This window comes from Sapajus apella, unplaced genomic scaffold, assembly GCF_009761245.1.
Source record: "Sapajus apella isolate SASKATOON/1434 unplaced genomic scaffold, GSC_monkey_1.0 scaffold21, whole genome shotgun sequence".
NCBI lineage: Eukaryota > Metazoa > Chordata > Mammalia > Primates > Cebidae > Sapajus > Sapajus apella.
The window spans coordinates 14,845,750-14,867,939 of NW_022436961.1; the positions used below are offsets into that span (position 1 = coordinate 14,845,750).

The 22,190-nt window shown below is 41.3% G+C and overlaps 1 protein-coding gene across 3 annotated transcripts in view; it reads left to right on the top strand.

Annotated features, from left to right (window-relative positions):
- Positions 1-22,190, top strand: part of MFHAS1 (malignant fibrous histiocytoma amplified sequence 1) — a 110,921-nt gene that overhangs the window by 13,637 nt on the left and 75,094 nt on the right. The window lies entirely within an intron of this gene.

A 22,190-nucleotide genomic window follows, 5' to 3' on the forward strand; every position in this document is an offset into this window, starting at 1 on the left:
GGAGAAAAATAGAAGAATAGGTGACAATGTTGACATTTTCTCATGTTGCAGAGACAGTGCTGAGTGCCTCTTAGGGGCAATCTAGTTTAATCCCCCCAGAAACCCTAGGAAATAGGTGTTATTACTGTCTTTGTTTTCAGAAGGAAAAATTGACATTTAGAGATTAAGTGAATCCACAGAGTTAGAGAACTCTGGGGTGTCAGCCCTGGGCCTTAGCTCTGACCCGCCATCCTGTGGGTCTCAGTTAGGTTGCCATTGATTTCCAGAGTATGCCAACTCACCTGCTCTCCCCTCATATTCTAAGTTCTGGGCAGACAGGTACTGGTACTGCATGGGAGCTGCCCGTGCAGAGGTCAGTGGAGGTCATGGTCAGATGGAGGTAAAATGGGGAGAGTGCCATCAGAGGTCTCAGAGAGACCACCCTGCAGGTGAGTGCAGAGGATGATTTCCAGTTAACCACCTGAAGAAGGGAGGTGGAGCATTTCAAGTTTGAATGCCATTTGAAAGGCAGGGAGCAGACAAAGACTTCAGCAGGCCAAGGGGTGGGCATGTGTGTACAGATGCACTTTGCATTTAGAAATTATAATAAGGGAGAGGCTTCTTTGTTTAAATGACATTCATGGACTGGTAAACACTTGCCAGTGACCCACTGGCCCATCAACTAGAGTTTTGGAAGCATTGTTGTAGCCTGTCCCTTTGTCATCGAGCTGGGCTCTCTTGAGACCTTGGAAGAGATTTATGGCTGGGAAAACAGAAGAGTAGTTTCACATGATTTGCTCAGACTCATAATCAAGTTATTGTTAAGCTGACAGAACACCTGCTCTGCGGAGCCATGTTTAAGCGTGCTACTGGTCACTTTCTCTATGTCTGAGTAGAGGGAGAAGAGGAGTGTTGGTTATTCATTCTAACATTAGCCAGAGAGCCGCATGCCTCTGTAATCCCCAGGAATGTATCCCAGAACATCAATTTTCCTTGCTCTAAATCTTATCCTAACAGATCCTGCAATGAAGGCGAATTTGGATCTGACACAATTACCGTTTTATTGTGGGCTAAGTTTCACTATATTTACATTATGCTTTTTTGTGTGTGACACTACTCACTGACTGAAATTGTGATTTTTATTAAATTTGCATTAATGCAACACCATAGTTTTTTTGTTTTGTTTTGTTTGAGGCAGGATCTCACTCTGTCACCCAGGATGGACTGTGCAGTGGTACAATCACAGCTCACTGCAGCCTTGACTTTCTGGGTTTGAATGATCCTCCCTCCTCAGCCTCCCCAGTAGTTGGGTCTACAGGTACATGGCACCATGCCCAGTTAGTCTTTGTTTTTTTTGTAGAGACAGGATTTTGCCACATTGTCTATGCTGGTCTCGAACTCCTGGGCTCCAGTGATCCAGTCACCTAAGTGCTGGGATTACAGGTATGTGCCACTGTGCCCAGCCCTGGACCGCTATGTCTATGCACTTCATTTGTTGGACACCACTTACCACACTATGACAGTGGTTTTGTTCCCCTCCCCTCCCATCCCCTTTCATCCTCTCTCTCTCTTTCTTTCTGAGTCTTTCTCTGTCTCGCAGGCTGGAGTGCAGTGGCATGATCTCGGCTCACTGCAACCCGTGCCTCCCAGGTTCAAGCAATTCTCAGCCACCCAAGCAGCTGGGACTACAGGCATGCACCACTGTGCCCGGCTAATTTTTGCATTTTTACTAGAGATGGGATTTTACCATGTTGGCCAGGCTGGTCTTGAACCCCTGACCTCAGGCAATCTGCCTGCCTTGGCCTCCCAAAGTGCTGGTATTACAGGTGTGAACCACTGCGCCCAGCCAACAGTGGTTTCTTGTATCTTATCATCATTTGAGTTTGTCTTCCCTTGCCTGCCAACTTATCAAAGTATCCTCAATTACATTTAGTCAAATCCTAGGAAGGACAAGGTATTTTTAAATGCTACTTGATACTTTGTTTGTATTTGCTTTATAGTTTGACTTGAAACAGTTGGGATGTTGTGTTGTTTTCGAATTGAAGCATTATAACATGGTGGTTAGTTGCAAGAACTTTGGTGGTAGACTGCTGGGTTCTGATCCCTGTACCACTGCTTCTTAGTTGTGTGACTTTAGGCATCATAACAGTTTGTCTTGGTCCTAAGGGTTGAGATACACGTGTTAAATGCTTAGAACAAGCTTGACACCTGGTAAGAGCTCAGCAGGAGTTTGCTGCTGTTTCCACCATTCCAGAAGGCACAAGAGTCAAAACATACATTTAGAAAAGTGGTAAGTTTGTGGATAAAAACTCTTTTCTTCATTGAAGTGATGGAATACAGTGTGAATGTGATCTCTGTTCATATGAACATCTTAGGCTCTTTTAAAAATGCTTTTTCCTTTTTATAAAAACTTATAAAACATTTGGAGGGTAGAAGAAAAGAAAGTTTCTCATGGTGGCTATCACTACACATTTTGCCCTGTGTCTTTTAGTTTTGTTTCCCCCTTAAGGTTAGGTTTTTAAATACATAGTTGTAATTGTATAAATAATTCGAACATTGATTTTTTTAAAACTTATGCTAATATGAATATAATTTCCTGTGATTAGTATTTATACAGTAATTTAAAATGCTTGCATACTAGTACATCAAGGTGATTTTTTTTTACCTTTATTTAACCTTGTGTTCTTTTTGTTTATCCAACCATTTGTACTCTTGTTCCCAGTTTTTGTTGTAAGTAATTCTCTGATGACTGTATTTCTTTATGGAAGCTCTTTCATATTTGGGCAGAAATCCCCAAAGTAGAATCATTGAGTCAAAGGCAAAGAATGTCATTGAATCTCAATACACGTTTACATTGCTTCCCATGAGGATGGGCATATCAGCTGCAAGGTGTTTTTCACTGCACCTCCCCAACAGTGGGTATCAATCTATAAAATGCACTAACATTTAATGGAAAACAGTATGTCACTGATGACTCAACATTTTAACTAGTGGATATGAATGTTTTCATGTATAAACGCTGCCTAATTGTGTTGCTTCTTTTCTGAACCCTTTAATAACATCTGTTGGCATCATCTTAGTGTTTTTTTTTCTTTTTTTCAATCACAGTGTTTTATCAGTTTGTATTAACTCTTCATATAGGAAAGATAACCTTTTGTCTATCATACTTAAGGCATTTTTTCTAGCTTATTTGCCTTTTTGCTTTAAAAACCTCTGATGTTTTGAAGTATTAAATTTCATTCAGTATATTAATAGCTTCCACTGTGATTTCTTCTAGAGCTTAAAAAAAACCCTATAACATTTTTTTTCTAAATATAAAAAAAGTACTATCTATATGTGGATGGTAGATTCATTCACAAAGGCCCTTTTTCATAACCCCTCCCAAAACTCTCTCTTCTGTAAAATATTTTTTTTTTTTTTGAGACAGAGTTTTGCTCTTGTCCCCTAGACTGGAGTGCTGTGGCGCATGATCTCGGTGCACTGCAACCCCTGCCTCCCGGGTTCACGTGATTTTCCTGCCTCAGCCTCCTGAGTAGCTGGGATTATAGGCGCCCACCACCACACTAGACTATTTTTTTTTCTTTTTGTATTTTTAGTAGAGATGGGGTTTCACCATGTTGACCAGGCTGGTCTTGAACTCCTGACCTCAGATGATCTGCCCCCAACCCCTTTGGCCTCCCAAAATGCTGGGATTACAGGTGTGAGCCACCATGCCCGGTCTGTAAAATCTTTTTTGCTGATTTCTTCCAGGGAAAATAAAGTATGTATTTGCATATATTTTAACATGAATGAGATTATGCTATACTCATTGTTCTGCACCTCACATTTGATCACTTCAAAATATATTTTGGAGATGCCTCCATATGAACAGTTATAAGCCTATTGTAGAAGATTAGTGTGTGTGTGTGTGTGTGTGTGTGTGTGTGTGTAGAATGCCATAGTATATTCTGCAAATACAGTATTCTAATGGATGTACTGTTTAGTCACGCCTATACTGACATATCTTTGATCCTTTCCAGATTCTTAAACTAAGTATGTTCTTCACCTTCCAGAGGTTTAAGAAATACTCAGTTTTATTTCCTTCAGGGTTAATAATCCCACTCTGTGCTCAGAACACTCTTGAGATGAAATGAGAAAAAGACAAATCTCTAAATCAAAATGGTGGGACCTAAGAAAAGCCTTAAGGGTTATGAAGGCTTCACTTTGTGATTGAAAACAAGGTAATTTAAAAAAATTGACTTTGGTGATGCATATTGGAACACCATTGTTTTCAGCATAATTATGCATTTCACAGCTTAATTCAGCTATTACATGTGATGCAGTGTTTAGACATAGCAATAATTACAAATTGTACATGTTTACAGATAAACATACCGCTGTTCAAAATAAAACAGTGTAGCAAGAATGATACTTTGTCCGTGTAAAAGATCAATGAAAAATAATTGAGAATGACTGTATCTCATGGACTCAAAACATCGCATCTGCCGTTCTGTTTTTTAAAGAAAACTCTGCCCGTGCCATGTGGTGGTTTTTATTTGTATCCTATAACCAGCCTCTCGAGTTTCACACGGTTGTATTTTCTAGACCTAAGCTTGGTGCATCTTGCACAGGAAATATTTCTTGGTGGTTTTATCCTCATACCAAGCAGGAATTTAAAATTTAAGAGATTACCCACACTCTTTGCTTTTCCGTACATGTGCTAAAGAAAGAGTGGGTCTAACCCAGCACACTAAAATGTGTTTGACTTGTAACAAAAAACAAAACAAAAAAAACACTAAGCAATTAAATCTTGGTATGATTGCTTTTGTGTTTAAAACATACTCAATGGCATATGTGTTTTTTTGAAGCTAACAAAGATCCCAGTCAGATTCTTGAGAGTTTTTACAGAGGGCTCGTTGAGGTGTTTGGTTTTTAAAATCCTTCCTCTCGTGCTACATACCAAGTCAGTGCAGACAATATGGTGGAACAGAGCTGGTCACATTTTCCCTGGACGTGCTGTTAGAAAATATATTCACTGGGATTCTCTTGACTCATGGCATAGCTGAGGTGCCTTTGATTCGGGAGGGCTGTTGCTTATGAATTGCATGTGGAAAAACTAAAAATAGAAATGTGAATTTTCCAGAAGAACACTATGATACCAAAAATGGCTCACTAGTCTGCCTAGAGCTGGGCTGTTTTGTGCCCAAGGTACAGTCATAAGAACTGGGATGCAAAGCCCTGTAGGGTGCATCTGTCCCCTTCCCTGACACCACTCACCCCCAGATGGCTCGCGAGTGGCTCTGCCCGGTTGTCTCCGTCTCTCTCTTGCGCAATGTTCTGCTGCCTGTCAGGGATGGAGCAGGTGTTCTTTTGAATGTATTTGTTAAGCCTCTGAAATGTATGCATTTCCCCCTCCCTAAGAAAAACACACATGTGCATGCTCTGTGCTTCTCCCTGGCTACTATATTGTTCCCACCTTTTTTTCCCCCCGCCTTGGGATAGAGAAAAAGGAAGATCCACTCATTTTCTATTTGGTCCCTTCAGGAATTTGCCTTAGGGGCTGTTGGGCCAGGCTTCACTGCAGCCAGACAGAGCTCATCAGCTGTGTGTTAACCTCTCCCAGACACTTCTTGAATGCTGTTCATGCATCTGAGCCCATGCATCTGAGCCTCTGTGTAATGTGGTGCGGCATGAAAAGCTTACCCAAATAGCAGGGATGACTGCATCTTGTTGATTACCAGGGCTGATAACATTTTCTTGCTTCGCTAAAAAGAAAAGCCATATGACTGTTTCCAGGAACTGATGAGCTGCCATGCATCCGGCCCCAGGTGGTCTGCATGAAGGAAGCTACAAGGTTGGAATCCTCCTGCTGTCCCCTTTTACAGTTCATAAATCTTCTGACTTATGGGGCCATTTGTGATTGCAGACACATTTATTCATGGGGGGATTTCCATTGAGATCATAACCCACTGTCAAGCAGGAGGAAGAATCGGGAATTAGAATGGTGTACATTGTTCTGTTAGAAGAGAATTTCAATTCTTTGGTCATGGACAAATACTTGCTTTTGAGGAATCTGGTGGTGTGTCGGTGGCTTTGTTCACATCCATGTACAATCGCATGGTCTCTCGCTTCCCAAGGATTCAGAAGCTTATGTTACACAGATCGTTTTATAATGCTTAGCATCCAGGCATGTGTTATTCAAAGTGTGAATAACTTTTTGCCTCATCCTCCTCTTCCTTCCCTCCTTCTCCCTCCTTTGATTTAGCTCCTTTCTGGAATGGGGCAGATTTTCATCTCAGGGAGTTGATACGGTTTCCTACGGAGGGTGACATAGAACAAGTGTCACCTTAGCTATAGCTGATGCAGATGAATAGTGCCCTGCAGCTTTCTTGCTTTATGCTAAACCAGCATCAGAGAAAGAGGCCTTGCATCTTTTTTTTTTCTTTTTCTTTTTTTATTTTTTTGAAACTGCGTCTTGCTCTGCCACCCAGGCTGGAGTGCAATAACGGGGTCTCGGCTCACTGCAACCTCTGCCTCCTGGGTTCAAGCGATTCTCCTGCCTCACCGAGTGGCTGAGACTACAGGGACCCACCACCACACCCTGCTAATTTTTGTATTTTTAGTAGAGATAGGGTTTCACCATGTTGGTCAGGCTGGTCTTGAACTCCTGACCTTGTGATCCACCCACCTCGGCATCCCAAAATGATGGGATTACAGGTGTGAGCCACCGTGCCCGGCCTGCCTTGCGTCTTTTATCAGCAGTATGTTAACCTCTCTGAGACACTCTTGAATGCCATTCATGCATCTGAGCTTTGGATGCAATTAAAGGGAGTGGATTAGGAAGTCAAGGGGCCTGGACCTCTGGAAAGCCACTTGGCCTCCCTGGGCCTCAGTTTCTTCTGTAAATAAGAGGAAATAATTCTAACAGTTCCTAAGCATTTGTATCTGCTATTACAGTCCCCTTAGATGTTGTGAGGGGGAAATGAATGAATGGATGTCAAGTCCCCAAGTAGTTTTTTTTTTTTTTTTTTTTTTTTTTTTTTTTTTTTTTGAGACAGATTCTTACTCTGTTGCCCAGCTGGAGTGCAGTGGAGTGATCTGAGCTCACTGCAGCTTCCACCTCCCAGGTTCAAGTGATTCTTGTGCATCAGCCTCATGAGGGTTAATGATCCCTCTGTGCTCAGAACACTCTTGAGATGCAATGAAAAAAAGACAAATCTCTAAATCAAAATGGTGGGACCTAAAAAAAAGCTATGAGGGTATGAAGGCTTCACTTTGTGATTTAAAACAAGGTAATTTTAAAAAATTGGCTTTGGTGATGCATATTGGAATACCATTGTTTTCAGCACAATTATGCATTTCACAGCTAAATTCAGCTAGTATTACAGGCATGCGCTACCACACCCAGCTAATTTTTTTATTTTTGGTAGAAATAGGGTTTCGCCGAGTTGGCCGGGCTGGTCTCGAACTCCTGACTTTACGTGATCCATCTGCCTCAGCCTCCCAAAGTGCTGGGATTACAGGTGTGAGCCACCACGCCCAACTGCAGGTAGTTTTTAACCATATAATAAGGGTTTAGTAAATATTAGCTTTGATTACCATCATCCTTGTTTACAGATGAGGTGCATGGAGATGCAGAGGAGGGCTAAGTCATGTGGCCAGGGACACCTAGCACGTAGCAGAGCCCAGGCTGCCCTCAGGAACCTGTGGTCTTTGCTGTCACCCTGTGCTGCTTCTCAGGAAAGTAATAGCTTATCACTCATTAAAAATGGGTAATATTTAATGAAAAACAGAATAATTCCAGGATGCAGAGCGTGCAGTGAGCTGAGATCATATCATTGCACTCCAGCCTGAGCAAGAGTGAGACTCCCATCACACACACACACACACACACACACACACACACACACACACACACACACACAGAGTAAGGACTCCTTTGTGTGTGAAATGCACATGCTTGCTTTTAACATTGTAGTATTGGACTATAAACATTTGCTGGGGATTGGCAATGACTGGCCATGGGGCATGGGAGGGAAGCAAGGCCCTGATCTCGGGAAGCTCCAGTCCAGGGCAGTAGTGTGGACAGTAAGCAGAGACTTGCAGGGCTGTGTAATAAATTCCAGGAGAAAAGCATTTCCAGGGGCTAGGAGAGGTGCCTACAGGACCGAATCCGTCTTGAGCCAGGTGTATGTGTATGGGGTGGTCAGATGGATGGTAGGTGATGCTTAGGGACTTTCTATAAAACCAGGGCCACTGATGTGTGATGGGCTATACAAATTACTGGGAGCCTACTATTCATTTCTCAATGCATGTTTGTAAATTTTTTTTTAAGCCTTTTTTTTTTTCCCTAAGAGATAATTTTGCTCTGTCATTCAGGCTGGAGTGAGGTGGCACGATTTCAGCTTACCACAGCCTCAACCTCCTGGCTTCAAGCTATCCTCCCACCCCAGCCTCCCGAGTAGCTGGGACTGTAGGCACCTGCCATATGCCTGGCTAATTTTTTGTTTTTTGTAGAGATGATATTTCACTATATTGCCCAGGCTAGTCTCGAACTCCTGTGCTTAAATAATCTGCCTTGTCCTCCTAAAGTGCTGGGATTACAGGTGTGAGCTGCTGCACATATCCCGTGGAAGTACTTTTTAGCTTATCTATTCACTAGCTAACAGGTTTTCACCAGAAGGAGCTTTTGGTGGCCCAGTGTTAAGCTAAAATAAAGCATGATTTTTTTTCAGAGGGGTGAGAGGGAAACGTTGAAAGGTCAAATGGGGAAATGTCAGATTTCTATTTTGTCAGCACACTCGGCAGCAGTGTGGAAGATGGATTTCAATGGAGTAAGAATGGAGTCAGAGGGACCACTTAGAGGTAATTTAGACAATAATAAACGATAGAGGCCCCCAGGTAGGTCCTTCGGGATGAAGGTAATTGAGTTCAGAATGTGAATGAGGCAGAGTCGTGGGGCTCTCTCCTGCTGCTGTGAGATTTTCAACCTTCCCAGGCTTTGGTTTCCTCATCCATCAGACAGAAAGCATGACTGATTTGAGTGTGTGTTTCAGGAAAAATTTTAACCACCATGGGAGGAAGGCTGCGGCATGTTTTCGAAAACAGAAAGTAGAAGTGATTTGATAAGATTAATTTCAGCAGGACTGATGAGGGTTGGCTGCTGGCTTAATTGGTTTATTAGGGTCATGTAGCCACCCTCTTGTGATGGATACCAAGTGAATTCCAGAAAATTTATAGTCTTAGGTTTGTAAGTAATGCCATTTGCAGAGGAATAAAGTTCTTTATTTCTTTAATTTGGAAGGGTCTCCTAGAAATAAGAGACTTTATAAATATCTAGTAACCTGTCACCACTTTAAAATACCACAAGGATAAATGATGCTGATTGCCGTGTGCTTGGCATGATGAATTATGTATGTAGTGTGCCCTGGAGTTCTTTATGGCCACGCATAGCGAATCAGCTTTTGTTCTAGCCTATTTTCAGTGGTAGTGCTTGTAAAAAAAAAAAAAAAGAGGTCAAAGCAAATGCATTAAAGAGATGTGGTTGGTGCAGGATGATGGGGTTTTGCTGTTCTGTTCTGTGCATTGCTTTTGTTTGTGCTTTAATTTTTCATTATCAACTTTGGGGAGGGTGGAAGGAGCAGCCTTGTGGCATTAACAGCTGCATGATGGCACACAGCAGGAAGCGCCTCTTCTTGGTTCATGCACCTCTAAAGTGACTCTCTTCTTGCCTTCCTTCTTCTCCTCTCTGCACCTGCTTTGCATGTTAGCTCTTAACTACTTTTGCGCATAATAATAAAAAAAATGGAAATAAATGATTAGGAACATGTCCATGATATTTTTTCTCACTGACTTTCTCTAGACTCTAGATGAAACTGGAGAGGATTAATGCATATGAAACACAGCAGAGAATGTCTTTTTTTTTTTCCCCTGTCCGTTTTTCTCCTCCTCTGGCAAAGATTTCTTTAGAATCTGGGTGAGATATCAGAGGTACTGTTTACATATGAAGTAGTGATGACTGTGGTTGGAAGCCAGCTGTAACTTTGCTTAGTCATTTATAACTTCTTTCTATGTGAAGGTTACTACTGACTTGAGAGGAGCCTCCCAGACACAGGTGTCATGCCTGACTCATGAGCAATTAATTAGAAAGGGCCCACCCGCGTATTTCATTGTGAGTTTGTCAGCTGCCTCATCTTCCATAAGATGATCATTTGTTGGGCTGATCCAAGGCAAAGATCCGAGTAGTTGGGAGTAGCTCCCAACTGAGATGAGCCCACGCCTGCTGTGCATATCTGTTTGGAAGGGCACATCTGTTTACCAAGGGCCAGTTCCAATGTATTAACAGAGTGACACTAGATGATCAATCTACAGTCAGTCTAAAAATGTTGAGGCTATCCTTCTCAGTGATTAATTATGCCTTTTAGCTCATACTAGATTAAAAAAAAATCTTTGCAAGAATAATCATTAACTTAGTTTGTCTATGATATTAGCTGAAAGATGCAACACAATGCTCATGCAATGTAGAGAAATGGGATAACATCTAGAGTTTACATGTAAGTAGCTTTTTGTCAGGATATTTATTCTAGATGCATTCGGCAGGGATGGGCTTGCAGCAAGAAATAAGCAAGCACCCGGGAGATTCAGCTGGATTAGGCTTATGCACTATACCATTTACTATCATAAATGGTAAAAAGTAAATCTGGATAGAGTGCTGTGGGAGTTCAGAGGAGAAAGAGGGTCTTCCCAACTGAGTGGGGCCATGGAGAAATTCGAGTTCCATTTATTAGTGGTATGAAAGGCACATTAAGAATAAAGGCTGGAGTTAAACAAATGGTCTTTCCCTCAGATTCCAGGGTTTTTAACCTGTTCCTAAAAAAGTATAGCAATTTATAATGTTTGAATTATCATTAGCCTATTGTCATGTAATAATACTTTGCATACTTTTAAAATCCTGGGGTTGAATTAATAATAAAAGAGTAGAGGCCAGGCGTGGTGGCTTACACCTGTAGTCCCAGTAATTTGGGAGGCCGAGATGGGCGGATCACAAAATCAAGAGATCGAGATCATCCTGGCCAACATGGTGAAACCCTGTCTCTACTAAAAATACAAAAATTAGCTGGATGTGATACTTGGGAGGCTGAGGCAGGAGAATTGCTTAAACCCAGCAGGCAGAGGTTGCAGTGAGCCGAGACTGGGCCACTGTATTCCAGCCTGGCAACAGAGCAGACTCTGTCTCAAAAAAAAAAAAAAAAAGAGTAGAAACACTGTTTTCATAAAAAAATTTTTCTATGTGACACCTATAGGGAAGTACCTATGGACCTTCTTTTATTTTTATGCTATTTTATTTTTGGTATCTTAGGAACTATAAGCAGCATACTTTCAAGAGTGTGAGGGTATATTTTTAACTTTTGCTGTAAAAATGTTATGCAAAGTTTATATGGTGAAGAATTTAGTGGATTTGCATATGCTAATGACCACTGTGATTTTAATAAAACCACAGCCTGTGTTTAATTGCATTTCCTGCTAGAAACAGACTTGAAGAGCTCAGTCCATCTGTTTTATTATCTTGTTTCCTTACATCTGTATTAATGCACCTTAGCAATATCAGAAATTTTGTTAATATATTATGTGTAGCTGAACTCTAAGCTAAAAATAGATCATACCAACTCATCTTTTTCTTTCTTTTTTTTCCCCAGTGTCACCTTCAAATTTATTTTTAGTGACTTGCAAATGATGGTATTATACCTTAAAAATTGTCTTGTATCATATATATATTTCCCCATTCTCTAAGGAAGGTTAATTATGCAAGTATACTGTTCTTTCTTGATTTATGAATTCAAGAATCAAGAAAACCCATTTGTACAAACTGCATTTCAACAACAACAAAAAAACTTGCTGGGCGTGGTGGTGCTTGCCTGTAGTTCCAGCCACTGGGGAGGCTGAGGTGGGCGGTTCGCTTGAGCCTGGGAGGCAGAGGCTGCAGAGCTGAGATCACACCACTGTACTCCATCCAGCCTAGGGGACACTGACACCCTGTCTCAAAGCGATCTTTACTATGTCGCCATGGATCCCTGTTCTAGGTTCCCATTTAGTGTCAGAGTTTTATCATCTGATAAAACAATGATCAATTAGAGAGCTTTTAGCAGGCAAAATGACACCAAGTTTACTGGACCAATGGTAAAGAGAAGTGCTCCTAGGTTCCCAGGGCCTCTTTTTCTGTATTCTTCCTGCTTAGAGAAAGAGAAGAATAAAGCCACTTCAGCCAGGAGTAAAGCTTTCCAAAATTTGCCCAGCCAAGTCCCCAGGGGAACCAGGATTTCAGCCTCTCTGTCATCACCTCTGTTTGAGGTTGGCATGCTTTGGCCCTTTTTCCATAGCTACACTGTCAGGAGAGTAGGCCAAGCTGCCGGAACAAGGAGGGGTGTGGAGGACAGTCATTCTGTAGCTGGAATAATCCCTGCCCTCATTTTTCTGCCTTCCTGAGAAAAATAATAGAAACCAATTGTTTTATGTAAACCAGGCTTCTGACCTTTTTGGACTATGAAAATTAATTTCTTCTAAGACACTAAATCTCAAATTTGGGAACCAAAAATAGTTGGACTAAGTGGCTGCCTGGTCGAATAGTGGCAACTCAATTCAGACCCTAATTACAAGAAGTTTCAAAGCAATTATAGGAGCCTCACCTTGAGTAGACTAGGATTTGACAGTTGAGTTGCCACTAAAGTTGTACTTAACAGCCACTTTCTAAGATGAAGTTTTCCAGAGAGTAATTCATGTCAGGTGTCATCTGTTGCTTTTCTGTGTGATTCCACTTCACCAGGGCTGTCCTAGGAGGTGTCCCTGGTTGGGTTTAGATTTCATCTGAGTTACGGTAGTAACTCCTCGTCTCCTTCGTCTCCATCCTCTGTACCTTGTGTCTCTCTTTCCATTTTTGATTATTGTATCTAGGAGCTTCTAATTTTTTTCCTTTTGAGTTTTGTTTTTTAAACTAAGTGGAGCTAGGATTGTATAGGGATATAATTTCTCAGCTTATCATCTTAAGAGTGAAACATGGTTTTTTTTTTTTGGAGACGGAGTTTCGCTCTTGTTACCCAGGCTGGAGTGCAATGGCGCGATCTCGGCTCACCGCAACCTCCGCCTCCTGGGTTCAGGCAATTCTCCTGCCTCAGCCTCCTGAGTAGCTGGGATTACAGGCACACGCCACCATGCCCAGCTGAATTTTTGTATTTTTAGTAGAGACGGGGTTTCACCATGTTGACCAGGATGGTCTCGATCTCTTGACCTCATGATCCACCCGCCTCGGCCTCCCAAAGTGCTGGGATTACAGGCGTGAGCCACCGCGCCCGGCCTTGAAACATGGTTTTTTGTTTGTTTGTTTTTGTTTTTTGAGACAGAGTCTCACCCTGTCTTCCAGGCTTGAGTGCAGTGGCATGATCTCAGCTCGTTGCAACCTCCGCCTCCTAGGTTCAAGTGCTTCTCCTTCCTCGGCCTCCCAAGTAACTGGGATTACAGGCACATGCCACCATGCTCAGCTAGTTTTTTGTATTTTTAGTAGAGATGGGGTTTCACCACGTTGGCCAGGCTGGTCTTGAACTCCTGACCTGAAGTGATCCACCCACTTTGCCCTCCCAAAGTGTTGGGATTGCAGGCGTGAGCCACTGTACCTGGCCTGAAACATGTTTTTGTTCGTTTGTTTTCAAATCTAGGTGGATTCCTAATTGATCTTTTGGGAACTAGATACCCTTTTTAGTGACTAATATGTGGTTCATACCTAAAGTGAAAAGAAATCTCAAGTAACTTTTTGGATGAGACAATTTCAGCCCCATATTACATAACTTTATGATATCATCTTATTTGAGTCCTCCCTCCCTCTCTCCCTTCCCTTCCCTTTTTTTCCTAGTGCCTATAGGTGTGAGTTTAATGGTAAAATGACTGCCAAGTGACCCCAAGTTCAAGGACTTTTATCCTGGCATGCAACTGGAAAATTCAGTTTACATGATAAATTTCAAAACTGTCCAGTAGATAGCTGGTACAAATTATAGGAAGAGAGTCACGAATTTCACGCTCATTGTGGTTCTAGAAGATGATGTAAATATATGAGGATTTTAGGAGAAATAAAAAGTGATCTCACTGAAACAGTTATTTGCAGATTGCATTTTGACTTGTCGGAAGTACATCAAGATCAACATAAGAATAGGTAGGATATGAATTTGGTCCAAGGAACGTTAAAAATATTTTTACCTGGTGATTCTGATAGGAAGATATTGTGTCTACTAATGTGGTAATGTGGGAGGGTGTGGGCAAAGAGGAGGAGGAGTGGGGCAGGGCCATTTTGTTATTGGTGTGAAAGGCGCTCCTTGAATTGTGCAGTGGACAACCCTCATGGCCAGTAGCAGCAGGTTTGGTTGAGCATAGGGGTAGAAAATGGCTTTGTTTTTTAACTTACTCTTCTGTATTTATGTTACCAAAATACCAGAGATTTGGTTTAGGTCCTGCCACTTACCTCACAGAAAGCCAGTCACTGAGATGAGTATTGCCAGGGAAGAAGGCTTTACTCAGGTGCAACCAAGGATATGGGAGCTAAGTCTCAAATCTCTCTCTCTGACCAACTAAAATTGGGGATTTATGTAGTGGGGAGGCAGTGTAACTACATGCCAGTACCAGGAATTAGGGAGATATAAGGAAGAAGAATTGGTCAACGAAGCTGGTGGTTGCTGAGGCAGTCATAATGGCTGAAGGGTCTGGTGTCTCCTTGTCCAAATGAGTGATCTGGTGAGTTTCAGCTCCTTGATATCTGGGAGTCCTGATGGTTGGTTTTCTGAGAAAGGAACTGAGATAAACCAAATGTCACTTTAAGTTTTAGGACAGGGAGGGTCAATTTCTAAGTTCATTAGAAACTATGTATTAATATATTCCTTCTATGGGATAATGGGGCAAGTTTCAGTTACAGGTAAGGGCCAGACTCTGAGTGAAATCGTCCATGGTCTGGGTTAAGGACCAGCATGCTGGGGAAATGATTCTCCGAGGCAGTCCGAAGAGGTAGGAATCAGATGATTAAAAAAGAGATTAGAAGCCTTTTAATGATAAGGTCTGGAAAAATCTAAGGACTAGAGACCATGGGTACAAGGGGTCATGGCTGGTGGAGCAAGAAAAGAACATATGTGGTAATGATATGGGTAAGAGTCCATTCTTGATGAGGTCAACTGGGCAGGAATTCTTTATGCTCCATCTAAGCAGGAAATAGATGAAGGCCTTTGAAGTCTTACTGGCATGTGTGCAAGAAGCCACTGTTAATTTACAGAGGAAAAAGGAATGGAGGAAGCAACAGCGTCAGTTTGAGGTCCTGCGATATATCCATTGGGGATGAATTGTCCCCCAGTTATTAAATTATTTAAAAATCAGTACTGTATACTAAGTTACACTGCCTGATTTTATTGCTTACTTTGAGGCTATAGTAATCAATACAGTGTAGTATTGGTATAAGTATAGATAGGTAGATTGATGGAACAGAATAGACCCACGCATATATGGCCAGTTGATTATGGACAAAGGTACAAATATAATTCAATGAGGAATATTTTCTTTCTTTTCTTTTCATATAAAGTTAAACATATGTTTACAAGATAACTCAGCAATTTTACTCTGAGTTAATTCACCCAAGATAAATGAAAATGTGTTTTAAAAAGACACGCAAATGTTCATAACAGCTTTTTCCACAATCACCACATACTGGAAACAACTTTGTTTGTCTGGTGCATGGATAAACACATTGTACTATGTCACTTAGCAAGGAAAAGAGATGAACTACTGATAAAGCAACACGGATGACTCTCAGAAGCATTATGCTAAGTGAAAGAAGCCAGGCAGGAGTACATATTGTATGAGTCCATTTATATGAAGTGCTAGCAAAGGCAAAACAGATACAGTGTCAGAAGGCATGTCAAGGACGGGTGGTATGGGGAAGGGATTTACTGCAGAGGAGTACAAGAGAACCTTTTTTGCGGTGATAGAAATATTCTACCTCATGATTGTTGTAGAGGTTACAAGACCACATACATCTGTCAAAATGCATCAAGTTCTACATTTAAAATTGGTGAATTTTATTATATGTAAAATATCATCTTTATTATATCTCGTTAATTTAAAAAATAAGTTTGGATTAAATCATTTCCTTAGATGTCCTGAAACGTGTCCTTTTCATGTGAATTTGGTATATGCCTTGTGATTATATCCTTTGTAGATGAATATTTTGGTAAGTGGAACATTGTTTTTGGAGATACATCCAGATTTTCTACCTTAGTTTGTGTGATTGATTATATTCTGTTAGATTGAACCACATGAAATTGTTGACATCAACTCATTTGTGACCTACAAAAGCAGCAATTTCACATGGCATAAGTATAGTAGAGATTTTGTTTGCTTTTTAGTTTTTGTTTTTGAGACAGAGTCTTGCCTTGTCACCCAGGTGGGTGTGTCTCAGCCTCAACCTCCCGAGTAGCTTTGGGATCACAGGCACCCGCCACCAGGCCTGGCTAATTTTTGTATTTTTAGTAAAGACCAGGTTTCACCACGTTGGCCAGCCTGATCTCAAACTCCTGACCTCAAATGATCCTCCTGCCTCAGCCTCCCAAAGTGCTGGGATTACAGGTGCAAGCCACTGGCCTGGCCATTTGCTTTTCAATTCATTGGAAAGACTTGGCAATGGTTACATCTCGATTGTTAAATTTCAAGGGTTTTGTAAGATAAAAAGCCTCCGTTTTCTGTTTTAAATTACAGATTTTATTTTGCCTTATTTTGCTTTAATTCATTTTGGTAGATGTTTTGTATATCTCTACAAATATATTTCCAAGCATGCTACTTGGAATTACAGTGGGTGAATGTAAAGATGACTTTGATATTGCCTCAGCCCAGGAGAAGTTAATGTGATGAAATTAAAAGGCACGTGTAGACTTTTTGTCATAGTCGCTAATAGGGACTGTGAAATAGAACTCCCAGCCCTTGTCATGTCCACTGCAGTGAATACGTTATTTGGGCTTTCCTAGTGAAGAAGTAAGTGGTTGTGGGTTTGTATACATATGTGTACCTAAATATGTATGTGTATGAGCCCAGAAGAAATGGAAACAAGACCAATGATTTAATTTGCATGAAAATTAGAACTGTCTGCCAAGAGCAAACATTTCTTTCAGCCTTTTTCAAGAGAAAAAAAAAAAGTCTTGTAGTGTGGCATTGCTTAGTGGATGACCTCACACTGACTCTCCTCGTGTTATTGGTTGAATGCATGGAGCCCTCAGTCCTAAGTGAGATGGTCTGGATGATGCTTCGGCGTTTCATTTGGGAAAGCCGCTGTCACTTCATCGTTAAGCCTCCTGTTTGCTGTGACGGTGGCAGAGCCACACTCAGCACCAAATGAAGATCCCTGGGGAATTCCTGGAGAAGCATTCTAGAGAATCCAGTATATGTGTATGCAGCTTGGTCTCCTTGATCCCATATTTTCTCAGGCTCCTAGTAGAGATGCATCCCAGCAAAATGGGAAGGAAGAGAAGGTGTTCTTGAAGTTTCCTAACGGGCATATTTTCTCCTTCTTTTTCTAATAATTAACTATAGGGGATTGAGAAGGCAGGGGTTATTATTTTTAGGTGGAATGGACCTACCCTAGCAGTCAGAGATGAGATTGTTGACACGTAGCACAGTCTGTTGTCTTTGGGCATCTGCCACCAAAGAGAGTGTACCCAAGAAGGGCTGTCGTGTGCGTGGGATGGGCTTCCATCTTTTGTTCTGTGCTCTTTCTGTGGAATATCAGGCCTGCGTGTGTTCCCTCTGACCATACCTTTGCTCTTGATGGAGGATCTGCAGCCCTGAGAGGGAGCAGGCAGACCCAAATTAATTATTTCAGTTTTTTGTGGTATTGTGGGATAATAGGAGAGAATATAGGCTTTTGGAGCCCGCCAAATGTGGCCTCAAATCCTAAATCCTCCACCTAAGGTATGCAATCCTAGGCACGTTATTTTTAATTTGTTTGAACTGTCACTTATCTGAAAATGGGATTAATATCAGATGCCATTTAAAATTAGTGAAAAAAAAAATACAGTTGACTCTTGAACAGTGCAGGCATTGGGGGTACTGACCCCTCGTGCAGTTAACATCTGAGTATAACTTTTGACTTTGCAGAAACTTAACTACTAATAGCCAACTGTTGACTGGAAACCTTACAGATAGAATTAACAGTCAATGACACATATTTTGTGTATTATATACTGTATTCTTAACAATATAGTAAAATAGAGCAAAGAAAATGTTATTAAGAAAACCATAAGGAAGAGGAAATATATTTATTATTCATTAATGGAAGTAATCTTTGGTAAAGGCCTTCATCCTTGTCATGTTAAAAATTGAGTCAGCTGAGGAGGAAGAAGAAGAGGAGGTGTTGGTCTTACTGTCTCAGGGATGGCAGAGGTAGAAGAAAATTGTCATATAAGTAGACCTGCACAGTCCACACCCATGTTGTTAAAGGGTCAACTGTATTTTATTAAGCTGTCTTTGAATAGACCAAGTATCTTAGTTTATGAGAAGGCCTCTGAGAAGTTCCGCAGTTAGGAAACATAGTGAGCTTTCTTTAGGGGGTTGGGGAGGGGGACAGAGTCTTGCTCCTTTTCCCACGCTGGAGTGCAGTGGTGTGATTTTGGCTCACTGCAACATTCACCTTCCAGGTTCTTGGGATTCTCCTGCCTCAGCCTCCTGAGTAGCTGGGACTACAGTCGTGTGCCGCAATGCCTGTGTAATTTTTATATTTTTGTAGAGATGGGGTTTTGCCATGTTGGCCAGGCTGGTCTCAACTCCTGACCTCAAGTGATCCTCCTGCCTTGGCCTCCCAAAGTGCTGGGATTAAAGGCATGAGCCACAGTGCCTGGCCATGATGAGCTTTGTTTAACCAAGCATTTCTCAAACTTATTGGGTGAAGAATCCTTACGTGTGTGTGTATGTGTGTGCATGTGTAAGAAGCAGCATCCTCTGGAGCTGGTGTTGTGCAGAAAATATGTTGAGAAATGCAAAACAGATATCTAGCTGGTTTTCATCTATAGTCTTTTTTCACTGAGAGTGCTTTATCCTAGTCATTATGGATATTTTCTATCTCTTTATTTCTATTTTGGTCTGAATTATGAGTATAGTTGATCCTTGAACAACATAGATTTGAACTGCATGGGTCTACCTGTATGCTGCCTGTGCATATGGAGGGCTCACTCATCTCATATACAGGTTCCGAGGGCCAATTTCAGAACTTTATGCATAGATTTTGGTATGCTGGGGTGGGGACCCTAGAACCAAACCCCCCATATATACTGAAGACTGAGGGAGGACTGCCGGCTTTCATTTTTTACACTGCTGTATTGAGGTGCAATTGTCATACCGTGAACTGCCCACATTTCAGGGATAGCGTTTGGTAAGTTTTGATGTTCGTATACCTGTGAGGCCATTGCCACAAACGAGAGTATCACCCAAAAGGTGTATATTAAAAACATACTAAAATTATGCCTTTTGGGTGATAGTCTCTTGTTTGATAGTTTCGAACTCCTGACCTCAAGTGATCCTCTTGCCTTGGCCTCCCAAAATGCTGAGGTTACAGGTGTGATCTTAATATAGTTGTAATCTTAGCATTGCATAATCATTTTCAGTAGCATAGACCTCATCTGTTGCACTAGGTCTTAATCAAATAAATCACTTTTATTGAACCCTTATTAGCCTCCAAAACTTGATGGGCCATGTAGTAGAATTTTTTTATATTTAATAGGATTTTAAATATTAAATTTAAATTTTCTTTCTTGTATTAAAATTTTCAAAGGGGGATAATGTTATTTATTTAGATTTTGATGACATGCAGACATCTGAGTCTTGACTTAGTTTTAAAAAAGCAAAATTTATGTCATAGAGCTATTGTAAGGACTAAGGTAATACACATAAAAGTGCCTAACACAATTGGCGTGTAGTGGGCACTTACTAAACAATTTCCTTTCTTCCCTTCCTGGCTTCTTAATGACTCTGTGCCTTGCATACCCCCAGTGCTGTGTCCCAGTTTGTGTTCAGATACCAGACAGATGGCTGTTGCTTTGGGATGAGTCAACGGCTGTCAGGCATGGAGGCAGGCAAATGACCCAGATCAATGAACACCGGTCGTTGTATTACAGCATTTTGTTTTGCTCAGCTCAGCGATTCGAATCATCTTGGATTTTCTCATTCGTTTAGAATAAATGTTCCCCAAAATTGACAGTGTTGGATTCCTGATAGCAAAATGTATCAACAAGTGAGCAGATCAGCAGATGGAATTTGCCCAACTCTACAGGGAAACTTGCTTTAGGTATTTTAAAAGTTAACTTATCAATGCCACTGTAGGTTAAATTAAGAGACAGTTAAATACATTTATATACTGAGTTTACAAACAAAAGACTGGTTAATTTTGAACTCATTTTTAATCAGAATTCCTATTATTTCAGTGGCTGAATAAGAGGAAAAAAGAAAGGACCTAAGCCCAGAAAATTCACAGGTTCATTTCAGGGTAGAAAATTTGGCCTGTTTTGGCCTGGAAGATGTCTCCTTATGGAGTCAGAAATCCGAAAGGGATGTTAAATTAGAAGCAAACTTGTCCTGTGTTGGTTAACCATTGAAAGTTGCATTGGCAGTTTAATAATTAAACAGTAGGACCACATCTGGAATTTATTGATCTCTCATGAAGTTTCTGTTTAAATCTTTATTGCCTTGAATTGACAGATTTCCTTTTTCCCCTCCCACTTTGCTTAAGGGACTGAATTTGTTTCTGGCGTTCTAAATCTCTTTTTAGAATTTGGTGGTGCTTCTCTAGGATGTTTTCCTCTGCACTGACTCCAAAACAAAATTATAAACAGGCTGACTCTTTTGGGATCTTTTTTTTTTTTTAACTTTTCTGAGGTAAAAATGTTAGGTTTTGAGCAAGTTTGAAAGATGAGAACTAGAATATATTTCTCTTTATGATCTAGAGAATTCTAGTGGCTGTTAGGGCAGTGTATAAAGAAAACCACGTAGCTGCAAAGTTTCCCGGGTGCAACGACAAACTAGTCAAATGCTGATGACAGGGAATCTGGCTCATGGGCTTGCAACCATCCATTAACCCATGAGTTGTTCAGACATCATGGGGGTCTGCTACGCACCGTGATGATGCTCTGTGCTGGGAATGCAAAGATGAATAGGCCAGGAATAAAAGACCAATTTTATTTTTTAAAGTGTCAGTCTTTTTAGTGTTGAAATGTAGGACCTTATAAGTTAAATATTATTAAGCTGATTTCCCAATTTAAAGCCTTTGAATTATTGTCTTGGTTGTTAACTATAGTCAGTGTTTCCCACCAGTGGATCCCAAAGCCTCACCTCATACATTTGGCAGTGGTCAGGTCCTGTTTTCCATACTCCAGAGAAACTCCAACAGGAAATATGTATACACCACCCCTCACCTCCCTTGCTCCTTTTCTTTTCTGCCTCCTACTTTCTTTGATCTTGAAATCAAGGGGAAGTGCAGTAGCTTCAGGAGTGTCTTCTAGGCAAGTGCTGTTTCTGTGCCAGGCTGTGCAGATCATGCTTGTCCCAGTGCCTTGAGAGACACTAGAGTGAGCTTGGGACAGATCTCTCCAGCACTGTCCTGGCTTGACCCGACCTGGCCAGTGATTCTTGTACCTTGCCCAGCTCCTTTGGCTGCTGGCATAAAAAGAGCCAGAGAGTTTGTTTTCCAAATATGGGCTCCAGATCCTCCTTTCAGAGCTGTGCATGTGAGGAGCTCATGGGGAATCCCTCATCGCAGCAGAAATGGGGAGGACTATCTTCTAAATTGTAGTTCTGAAACAGGTAAACCTTCAGCCCCACTAGCTCTCAAAGCACAAAAGTGAGAAGGCTTATTTGACATTGAAATAACTCACCGTCTTTTCTCATTAGTGTTTTTGAATCTGTTATGGCCAGTGATTTCTGACCCCCTTCACATTACCTTGTCAGTGACTTGTTTCAGATGCAAATAATGGTAGAAAGCATAATTCTTTTTTTTTTTTTTGAGACAGGGTCTCACTCTGTCACCCAGGCTGGAGTGCAGTGGTGCAATTTCAGCTCACTGCAACCTCAGCCTCCCAGGTTAAAGTGCTTCTCCTGGCTCAGCCTCCTGAGTAGCTGGGCCTGCAGGTGTCCACCACCACGCCCAGCTAATTTTTGTATTTTTAGTAGAGTGT